This window comes from Octopus bimaculoides, chromosome 30 (genome assembly GCF_046866305.1).
Source record: "Octopus bimaculoides isolate indiv1 chromosome 30, ASM4686630v1, whole genome shotgun sequence".
Classification (NCBI taxonomy): domain Eukaryota; kingdom Metazoa; phylum Mollusca; class Cephalopoda; order Octopoda; family Octopodidae; genus Octopus; species Octopus bimaculoides.
This window is the reverse complement of record NC_142957.1, coordinates 2463751-2472686: the sequence shown is the minus strand read 5'-3', so window position 1 is coordinate 2472686 and position 8936 is coordinate 2463751. Positions and strand designations below refer to the sequence as shown.

The window sequence follows — 8936 nt, the reverse complement described above, 5'->3', positions numbered from 1 at the left end:
TAACTTATTAAAACCCAGAAAAACCATTACGGCAGAAACATATTACCAAGAAATTGCCAAAATGAACGAAAAACTGCTACTCCTCTGTCCCAGACTGGTCAACAGAAGAGGGCCAATCATTCTTAATGACAATGCTCGACCACACGCTTCACTAATGACGCTCCAGAAGTTTAGGGAATTTGGCTACGCAGTTCTTCCCTCCTCAGCCTATTCCCCAGACCTTTCTCCCAACGACTTCCACTTTTTCAAGTATCTTTATGGTTTCCTTCGAAAGAAGGGGTTCAAAAATCAAAGCGATGCCGAAAGCGCGTTCAAAGAGTCCATCAGCTCCAGAACTCCAGATTTTTATGTTAACGGAATAAACAAACTTGTAACTCATTGGCAAAAATGTGTTTATAGTAATGGTACTTACTTTGATGAATAAAATTTCCGCATTGCTAAAATACATTTTGATGAATGTCATGTTTCAAAATTTACATTTTGCTCAGCCTGATATTTATTTCCATGTCAAACGGGAATGGGGGGTGGGGGCGGAATGGCGGTGTTGTCCCAGAGACGCCTGGATCTCAACACAAGGATTATCTTCCTGGAGCCAGAAGGTAAGTTGGTGGTCTTGGACGTTGTGAACAATAGCAACGGAGGTGCCCTCGGTCTGGTGGCTGTTTTTGCCTCGACAAGTTCAGAATAGCTGAACATCTTCAGACGTCTGGAAGTTTTCCTAGGAGTGTCTAGACCAGGCGTCTGTAACCTATGGCACGCGTCCCATGTGTAACACGCGGACCAATTCACAATGGCACGCACACCGCTTGGCAAAAAATGAAAGTAAAATTTTGTTTATAACTAAATCTGAGGAAGCGACATCATGATAATTAAATTACATATCTTTTATATGATCCATCTATTCTAACCGAAACTATCAGAAGTTAGCTATATTTGGTAGTATTACATTTCCTTCAAAATATAGTACTACTGAACACAAATAATTTTGATACGAAATTATGAATGTTAGCACAATTAATTTGTTTGTAAGCTGGTGCTGAAAGCATTTATATGTATTTTATTACTTAAGCCGGGAGCTAGAGGTGCAAACGCTTACTGTCTCGAAATCTGCTGTATATTTAGCAATGCAGATCATGATATGTTAAAATTAGTTAACCACTTTACACCAGCCAGTCTAAATAAAGACACTCTTTAAAATAGGCTCCTACTTTGTGGGTCATCTATAAGTAGACGCTTTTAATATTATCTCATTTTGAGGCCCGTTTTATATTAAATGGGTAGGAAAAGCGCTAGCAAGTAGGGTTTTCAAAAATAAACATGAAAAGTCAAAAATTATAGTTATTTTCTTAGGTTTCAATTTCTCCTTCGTGAGTAAAGTTGTCTGATCTTTTGAGTATATTTTTTGTTTATTCTTACCATTTATTTTAATCTAATTATTTTATTACAAAAATTAATTCATTAAATTTATTTATTTTTTTTTACTATTCCTTTTATTCTAATTATCTTTATTTAGTTATTTTTATTTTTATTTGTAGAACCTGATTTAAGGGTTTGTTCACCTGTTAATATTAATTATCAACATATAGTGCCCCAAGATGAATAACAAAAGACAAAAATTGACGTTCGTTCACTTCAAGATTTCCGGAGCACTGAGTATAGATTTGTACAACAAAATGATCGTGTTGTGTGTGCATTCTGCTGTGAATTTGTCGTATATCGTACATCAAGTGTACAAAGACACTATTAAACTAGACGCCAGACGACATTTAAAAACGCTGATGATAAAACTGAAGTCATAAAATGGACAGTTTCTAGTTACTAAAAACGCACTTCTGTTTTTGTTCAAATGCTTGGAACCATCAATAAAGCCAAATAATGTATTTACGATTGCTCAATGTATAACTTAGAAAGGTAAACCTTTTACAGACGGAGAATTTATCAAAAACGCTTTTCTGAGAAGTACTAAAATTTTGTTTTGTTTCACAGGGCTTAAGAGTCAATGCCGTTGTCTACACTGACGTTTTCGAGAACGTTGTGACGCCCTGGATAGACAGAATACGCAACGAAGTAGTGTATGTCATCCAACAAGACCCTGCACCAACTCACAAGGCTAGAACGTGCCAATTATCCTGTTCATATTCTCTCAAACACATAGCCTCCTACTCTCCAAACCTCAGTCTATATGGCTATCACTTATGGGGTGTAATCAAGAGAAAGAGGTCGGTCAACACCACCATAACACCATACAATTTCTGAAGTCCGCCATAACTCACACTATGTTCAAAATTGATAAATATTGTCTCATCCGGCCATGTCGATACTTCCGCCCTGCATTGAAGCAGCCGTTAATGGTAACGATGGATTCATTGGATCGGTATGTGATAAAGCGATTCCCAAGTTTATTTGCACCAATTTGTTTTCAAATGCAGTTTTCTTAGATGGAATATACACATGTTTTCTAAATTCATGCAAATGAACTCTGTACATACATATATTAAAATTCTACTGTACTTAAAATGTTGCACCCGCGAATAACATTTTTTTAAAATTAGAATTAGAATTCGGTAAATTTGAGATTATTTATTTTATTTATGATAAGAATCTAAAAAAAAAACAAGTCAATCTTTAAAAACATGATACAAAAATAACCAAAAATAAATTTAAAAAAAATTTAAATATGTCTTTCAAAATATACTATTAAAATAGTCATCTTATTTACTTGTATGAAGTACAAACAATAAAATATGAAGTTGTAAATAATATTGCACAAGTCTCTTTTTTCACCTGAATTGAAATCCCATTACACACAAAAAAAAACACGATTGCAGTAGAATGGTCGTTAAATGGTTTCAAATCAACCATATTCTCAATCAGTTCTTCCACATCAAAATATAAGCAAAAATTTAATCTGACAAGTAAATCATAAGTAAAATTTATTAGCATTAATACAGTAGAATTAGTCTAATTCGTCTTTAGCTAATTCGTTACACCTAATTCTCCACTTGAATTTTCTCCTAGGGATGACACTAATTAAGCGAATTCTACTGTATTTTCTAAAATTAATTTTATTTTATTTCATTTTTAAAATACTGCTTTTTCCAGAAATAACGTTATGAACTTAAATACAAACTCAAATAATTTTGCTTAAATAATTTTTTTCTGAAAATGATAAAAATTACTGGAGCTATACATGAGAAGAGTTTCTCAAAATAAGCCCATCAGCTTAAAAGTGGATGGAATTATTTCTGGAAATACAATAAAATGTATAAATATTCGTTTGTTAAAAAATATTTTAATTATTTTCTTAAATTCTAAAAATAAGAAAAAGTTAGTTGGACAGGATTTCGTTGCATTGGATGATATAAAAATGATTTTAAAAATGCAAAAATAGCCAATGCACCCACCGTAAGGCACAAGGAGCCACCTGCCCCTTTACGTTTTATGAAAAGCATTACTAGAAACCCACAGGTCTGCCCATTGAAAGAAACAATAACAATATAGAATCATTAAATTTTGAGGAATAAATTTTTTTAAAAAAGTCTTCATATATTTGCTAAAATTCCATCTTATAATCCAATTTTCATTAATCGAATATGTCAACTATATAGTTAGAAGAGAATTTGATCATAGTAATAATAAAGCTATGACTAATATAAAAAAAGTTTTTAATGCAAAAGTAGCCAATGCATCCACGGTAAAACAGAAGGAGTCACCTGCCCTTGCTAGGGCAAAGTTAGTTTGTTAGTTGAAATTCAATGCGAAATAAAGCCTGCAAATCAGCAATTCAGCAACACTGCCGTGTGTGGATGATGTTTATACACAAATATCTAAATACACACATACATATGCACATACACGCACACATGCAAACATAGATAAGCACAAATATACATACATACATACATACATACATACATACATACATACCTGGTTACAACATTCTCAAAGAATGTGAAGGTTGAAGTAGATGGTCAGGATAAATGTTGTTTTATGGTTGTGAAAAGGGTGAAACCTGTAAACCAGACTAACAAAATCTTCATCAATGACTTAACTGTTTCCCTTATATCTAATAAGGAATGTTGCAGGTATCTCGGGGTGGAGGAAAACATATACACCTCTCGTTCCAGGATTTCAAACCACGACCGTATTATCGTGAGTAGCACCTTTAACAACGATGTCATGTGTCCTCGACAGCTATTATATTACCAAAACGGTATTTGTCAAGTTTATTGAAAACATTCCAGAAACCATTCTTATCTACTTGACGCTTTTCTAAAACAAACGCCGTTCTTTTTATCGATTATTGGAATGGCGATATCTGCTCAAAGACATGACCACATCTTTGTAGTTACTAAAATGCAAACCCAACGAATTTTTTTCGTTTCCCAGAATATATTTGAGTTGGTTTTAAAGTATGCTTGCTCTTCATAAGTGACAAGACTATGATCAGAGGCGTTTCAGTCATGATCATCCCGTCGATTTACATATATTCCAATGTGTGTTGTGTTCTTTCCTTGATTAAGACGCTAGAGTGTGAGGCAATGGAATATCATTGTCTCAAATGCTTACGATAGCGCTGATAGCGCAAATATTCAAGTAATGGACATTCATTAGTCCTGAAACCTACGTCTACAATAATTATTGTAATACATCACATGATGTGGATATTAATTTTGTTTATTTTGGCGTTTATGTAGTTAGTCCTGAATGCTTGAACCTGTACTGTTGCTTACAAATTCTGTACTACAGGCCTTGTACCTAAGCCAGGAACGACTTTATAGGCGGCAATATAGGATTGCTACGTGGATCATATGCAATCATGTATGGTTATATAACGATGCATCAGGATATATACATACACAAACAGGCCAATATATGTGTGTGTATGTGCGTGTAAGTGTACCTGTGTGAATGATTCTAAAACATGAAAAATCTGTCGTCTGATCACGATTCGTAAAACAATATTTGATTATTTCTGGTTAATGTCGCTTTTAAACGATTTTTGTCAAATAATTTTTGTTTCTTCATTTAGTTCTGACGTTATTTCTTTGATACGAAAGTTTCTTGAGAGTAGCATTTCTTCTCTGCTCCTCCATTGTTCATAACTGTTGGCTACGTTTTCATTTTTTGGGGTCTGCCATACGCTTGTTTTCTTTTAATTAATATGTTATTCCGGATGTTTTTCATTTGATTTCTCTATTTGTATGCCTCCTTTTCCAAGTTCAGTTCATTCAATTCTTTTAGTATGTTTTGTGTGGTTGAATTTATGTTGTGGATATCAGTTTCTGCTTTGGTTTTCGTTTTGTTGTTGGTAAGAAGGTAATAAACTGCTTCTATGTAGATTTGCGTTTCTTGTACCATTTCATGGAAGGCATTAGTAAAGCGTTCATTTTTTATGATGGATGTAAGGTTTTGGTAAAATCCTCTAATAATATTTCAGATTTCAGTGATTCGGCACACACACACACACACACACACACACACACACACACACACACACACATATATATATATATATATATATATGTACACACACACACACACACAGTTATCACAATTTGTAAAATAGTACTTAGATTATTTCAAGTTAATCTCACTTATGCGGATACACACAGTCTCAAGCAGATACGCGCGCGCACACACATAAACACACATTCTGATACACATACATATACAAACACACATGATCTCATACAGTTACACACGCGCGCACGCGCGTGCACCAGCAGACAGTTAGTGACATATTTTTCATTTCTCTATTTCTACTGGAATGCTAATGCCGGGGAAGAAGGAGGGTATACCGAGTAAGGGAAGCGAATTGACATGCATCAATCCCTCCAAATGCTTAGGCAGGGTTATGTACCTAATAGCATCACACAAACACACACACACACACACATACAAAACCCTCCTCCTCTTCTTTTCCCTCTCTCATTTAAACTCTTCCACTATCACCGCCCATCTTCGACTGCTAACTCAAACTTTTTATTTTGCATTCATATAATTATAAATAAAGACGCCAATATATATCTATACACACACACACATACATAACTGTGTGCGTTGTGTTCCGTTACTTCAATGAAAAAATGTATGGTAAATAAACAAATGACATGACGTATATATATACGCATATATACATATAAACATTCACTAACTCTTACGAACAAAGGCGAAACCACCTCTTTGGTAAGTTACGGTTTTCATTATATTATAGCTGCTATTTATTGGCCATTGTCCAGCCACCTCAACAGCATTTAGGATGGGATAAAAAGCGTCTCCACTGTTAAGGCCTCATTAGTTTGTGTCCCCAAATTACCTAAAATGATTTTTATGCCTTTATTTTTACTTCAGTAATTTTCAGTTAACCCATTAGCATTGAAACTGGCCACGTCAGACCCAAACATTCTCCTTATTTGGTGTTGAAACTGAACAGATCAGCCCTCTCACAATCACCATCCAAAGTTATTGTAAAAGTAAACAATCACATAATCAAAATCTCAAAGCTACAAGATAATGTATGACTAATTCAAAACGATGTGAATAAATAAGTAATTCATCTGAATCTTAAAGGATGTCAACACAAGTGTCAGAAACTAGTACATTAATGGAAAAGCAATTTCATCTTAAATTACAACAAGTGGGGTCTTTTTTTAAAGACACATTTGCGGTACGAGGGAGTGGTTAAGAATGTTAGTAGGGCGAAAAATTGGGTCGGTATTTTTCTTAGTAGTGGAATTATTTTAAGCGTTGTCTGAGGCCGAGAAGGGTCAAATGACAGTAGAGGCAGTTGACTTGCAAAAATTCCGAAGAAATTTGTGATGTGTATTGGTAAGATTTAGGAGGCTAAGAGGAGGGTGGAAAGGTGATCGATCATAATGCTTGGAATACACTTGGGATGCCTGTTATATATATGTTTTTATTTGTGTGGGTATCTATGTATATGTTGACTACTTATGTTTTTAATACTGTGTATTTATGTAGGAGTTTATATGTTTATATATGTGCGTATATGTGTGTGTGTTTGCATGTATGTATGTGTATATTATGTGTATATGTATTATATTTGTAAATGCGAGTTTGGATATTTCAGCTTTATCACATATGCTCACACACACACACACACACACACACACACACACACACACACACACATATATATATATATATATATATATATATATATATATATATATACACATATATGCATACATAGACACACACACACGCACACACGCACACACACACACACACTTATATGAGCCATTTGGAAAGCAATAACTTGTCGATTTGCAGGTTGACTCCTATTTTACATTACAGCTTTAATGGGCCTCGGGGCTGGCTATAGGATTATTTAGAATTAGTGAAGTGCATGAAAGTCGGGCAGTATTTATGCTTACATGAATAAATACTATCAGAGAATTTGTTTAACAGCGAGGAGTTGTGGAGGCGAAGAAAAGTTAATGACTCTTTTATACATAATATACATTTACCTATATTTGTGTTGCAGAGGGGAGTTTCACATACTATAGACCACAATAGGGCGTATTGGGTATTGTTTTGATTTGAGGTTGTGCATGTGTGTTGCTAAAGATGGACATAGTTTAGATTTTGGATTGGTGAAAGAATACATATGAGCACGACAATGGCATTCAAAATACTCAGTGCCACAAATATACACCCTTGCCTGGTGGGTGCGTGATGTCATCACGTGGCACTTAAAGATTACGTTTTTGAGGAGACAGGAGCCTGCAAGACCGCATATTTCAGAAGGGTGACAGTTGCAAGTGATTGGGGTTTACTATTAGTAATGTTGATTTTGGTTGGTTTGTTGTTAGTGGGGAGAATTTAAATTAGGATTTATATTAGTATTGGATTGGGAAGTTGTAATGGAACTAATATTTGTTGTGGCATAGACAGAGTTGTAGAATGTTGGTTTGAGCTTAGTATTATATAACTGAGGTGGCTTATTAAGGTTTGTATTATTGTATTTTTTAGGCTAGCTTGGGATGCACTGCAAGAATTTAGATATTTAGAGGACTGGTGTTGGGGTTTGTTTTTTCCAGGTGGTTATTATATATCCTAAGTTAGGTGCAGTAGAATAGGAGATCGTCACTGATGATTTGTTAAAGATAGGATAAGATTTATGTTGTGGACAAAAATTGGATTTTATAATTTTGAAAAATAATTTTGCTAGAGATTTAACCTGGAGCGAGAGTGGTGATACAAGCCATATGATTTTGCCTTCGATTATTTACAATGTGTGGATAAAGTTCGCTAGTTCGAAAAGGGAGGTTTGCAGCTGTTATAGGCTCGGGGTGGCCAGTGATGCCGTGGAGTCAAGGTGAATTTTTTATGGAGTTGCTGGATTGAATTAGTGGAAGAGGTTTGCTATTTCAGTTTTAAGCTTCGTGTTATTGATACAATAGGTTTTTTTGAAGAATCTATTTATTTTGAGGGCCTCATTATAATGATATACATGTGACTAGGGTATAAGGGGGTAAGTTTTTGGTGATTAGAGTGGACATTTAAGTATTGGTTGGGCTTATAGAAAGGACGGTATAAGTTAGTGTTTAGGTAAAGTGTAACGTCCAAACAATTGGTATCAGTTTCGAATGAAATATTTAGGCTGTAGATTTTGAAGAGTTTGTGTAGGGCTGTCATTGTGCGTTCTACTGAAGGTTGCGTTCATCCAGTTACTGCAAGAAGTGCATAATCCCTCTTTAGTCCATTGGTTATGTTAGGCAAGTATTGTTTAATCTGAAGGGATGAGATACAAGCCCACAAGGTTTGTGCGTGGGCGGAATCTGATGAGTCCATTGTTATATCGAAGTAATCCATAGATTCGTTACGCGTTCAATAATTACCCTTAATTTGAATTAGAATTTTCTTCATTGCCAGAATGGTATTGATATCCGATCTTCGGATGGTAGTAT

At 34.8% G+C, this 8936-nt stretch overlaps 2 protein-coding genes across 2 annotated transcripts in view; one reads left to right on the top strand and one right to left on the bottom strand.

The window, feature by feature from the left end:
• Positions 1 to 8936, bottom strand: part of LOC149130124 (uncharacterized) — a 292428-nt gene that overhangs the window by 104597 nt on the left and 178895 nt on the right. The gene's annotated exons all lie outside the window — the stretch shown is intronic.
• The window catches only part of LOC106877839 (uncharacterized), a 117060-nt gene continuing 114276 nt past the window's right edge, over positions 6153 to 8936 (top strand). The window contains exon 1 of the mRNA XM_089346146.1: positions 6153 to 6189. The gene's annotated coding sequence lies outside the window, so the exon portion shown is untranslated. The remainder of the gene's footprint in view (positions 6190 to 8936) is intronic.